The sequence below is a fragment of the Lycium ferocissimum genome, chromosome 6 (genome assembly GCF_029784015.1).
Source record: "Lycium ferocissimum isolate CSIRO_LF1 chromosome 6, AGI_CSIRO_Lferr_CH_V1, whole genome shotgun sequence".
Classification (NCBI taxonomy): Eukaryota; Viridiplantae; Streptophyta; class Magnoliopsida; order Solanales; family Solanaceae; genus Lycium; species Lycium ferocissimum.
The window spans coordinates 12,033,450-12,036,133 of record NC_081347.1 but is presented as its reverse complement, the minus strand read 5'-3'; the positions used below and the strand labels follow the sequence as shown (position 1 = coordinate 12,036,133).

General features: G+C 37.2%; 1 long non-coding RNA gene across 1 annotated transcript; it reads left to right on the top strand.

Annotated features, from left to right (window-relative positions):
* The first annotated feature begins 1,801 nt into the window (after window positions 1-1,801).
* LOC132059335 (uncharacterized) lies at window positions 1,802-2,152 on the top strand. The gene is made up of 2 exons (XR_009415544.1): window positions 1,802-1,966; window positions 2,002-2,152. It is a non-coding gene; the product is annotated as an uncharacterized LOC132059335 (long non-coding RNA).
* Window positions 2,153-2,684: the final 532 nt, after the last annotated feature.

The following is a 2,684-nucleotide window of genomic DNA, read 5'->3' as shown; positions in this document are numbered from 1 at the left end:
AATTTCTTGGGTCAAGAAACGCAAATACGGGGATGCCCTGCCCATTCAATTACCACAGAGAAGAATGATCTCCCCCATTGAAGAGCTTCGCTAATGAAAAATCTTAATAGTTTAATAAACCGCTTTACAGACAGCATAAGCCTTGGAGCTTTTCAGTATCTACCTCCATGGCAGAATTTAATTCATCCTTCTTGTTGTGAAACCATCGCTCTGCAGTGGCAAGTACGACACAATTTCAATTGCATGTTTTATGCAATTCATTGGGGGGAGATCATAGAAGGCACGACTACAACTATATCAGAATGTAATCAGCAGATCTGCCAGAAGCAGCCTGTGTCGTTACCTTTGAAGCTAGGCCTTTTGCTGCAAGCTCCCGCATATTAGTCCACAAGGCACCCACAACCCATCACTGCTCTAAATGAAAACTCAGCATCTTGAGTTTTACATACAGGATCAAACAAGACTTCTTTTACCTGTCATTTGAAGGAAGACCAGAAAAAGAGCACCTTCAGCCACCTTTAAGAAACATCGCTGACTGATTTGCTTGGGATATTAGACCAGTACTCAATAAAAACATAATAGTGGTTCAAGAACGATTTTATCTGAAACTGTGATACATACACATACAGAAATGTCTGAATCTGAAAAACCTTCAGTTTTCCTATCTAGTTGCTCAAGGAAATAGAGAACTTTATAACTTTAATGAACATGTTCCTGATGCAAAACAAGTTCGCAGTAGTTATAGGGTTCAAAATACTGAATGTGCACAGCAAACAAGGGTAGGAAATGATAGAATGAAAGGGCTTTATGTTGCATGATGGCTTAGAAAAGGTCAAAGAACAAAAGAGCCTTGATAAAGTGAGAATGATGGCTGTTCTCAGAACCGAAGAGCATTGGCAAGAGGAAAGGAAGCTGAAGGAATTGCGCCCAAGTTCGTAAGGATCATACCATTAGGTTGTAAAGGTATTCAAAGCCAAAGGAAGCACCAAAAACCTGAGATCTCTCAACTCCTGTACAATTGCTTAAAAACATTCTGTACTCCATCTATCCAAAAATAAAAAATAAAAATGAAGACTCAAAGCCCTATCCTATTGAATAAAAGTTTTTTCTCAAATCACAAACCAAGCCAGGATATAATGTGTAATATCTAATTACTATTCCTAAGTAACTCCAAGCAAAAAGTCCATGACGAGTTCGCTTAGGAATAATTCTGCCAGTAGCTAAATAGTTGAAAATAAGAACTCAAAGAAACAAGAAAGCAGTTCCAATATATCCTCAGAATATAATTTACCTGCATCTGTACAAGAAGCTCAGTTTTGATACGTCTTGATGCTTCACTCTCAGTACCCTCACCTCTTTGGCCACATAGGGAGTCAATTCTATGAATACTATTGAAGGAGAATTTTCTCGGGCCATTTGGAATAGACTGTTGCAAGCTTTTCACTTTCTTCCATCCACTTTGAAACAAGGTCTGATGAAGAAACACTTCATAGCCAAAACCGGACAACTTCAAATGCATGAGGTTTGTCTGTTAAAGCAGTCGAAGATACTAAGGTAGAATGAAACATTGATTTCTAGTCTCTCTAACTCTCCCTCTCCCAGACAGTGTGTCTTTGCATGCTTGAGAGTGTGAGAGTGAGAAGGGGAAATGGATAACAAGCAGATGTGTTCCACCGTGCATGGTCCTTAACTTTTAATTTCATTCACTGATATTGCACGTTAACAATAATAGACACTAAGATGTACACAAGGCTTTCCCACCAAGTGGAATTGAAAGCATATCATTTCTTGAAGGTAGAGAATTCCATAGTGATGCATGGGGAAACGGATAAAGAAGGACATGGCGTTTATACATATATCCAAAATTCTATTCTATCCAAAATTTGTGAACTCCTCAACCCATGTCATGAACAACAACGAAATAAACAATTTTAAACTAAAAAAGGGTGGAGAGAGAGAGAGAGAAGTTAATACGAAAAGAACAAGATTACATAACGAAAGTCTTTACCAAAAAAACAAGATTACATAACGAAAGTATTTATAAGTTAGAAATACAAATTATACAGCTTTCTATACATCACATTTTCACAACATTGAGAACTTTGATAAAGAAAAATAAATAAATCAGAGATACCTTAAACACCATTAGATATCAACTTTGTCCAATATTAATGAACAAGTGGATGCTGGTTGGGAAAGGAAGACAAGGAAAGGAGAAAGAAGAGAGGAAGGAGAAAAATGACAAGGAGGATTGGAATAGTATGGCACTGAACCTCATATTTAGCATGTTAAAAGGGAAGTTACTCCCCTTTAAAGTTCGAGACAACAATGCAGCACAAAAACAAGGCAACCAACAGAGTTTTGGGGATCATTTATTACTCGATTTAGCAGATAAGTGAGGTATGGGTCAATCAATATCAATCAAACAACTAAGCATTAATCCCAAAGTAGCGAAACTGAAGGATGAGTACAACAACAGCAACTCAATCCCAATCAAGTTAAGGTCGGCTATATGAATCCCCACTTCTTCATTTAACATCATCATCATACTAAATAAAATCAAATTAAAGTGAGTAACAAATGTACAGGCAGCTACACATACAGTTTATAATTTCCAAACAAATAAATCGTGTAAAACTGATGACAGAGAAAACGGACGACAGAGACACCAATTTCCAGAAAGA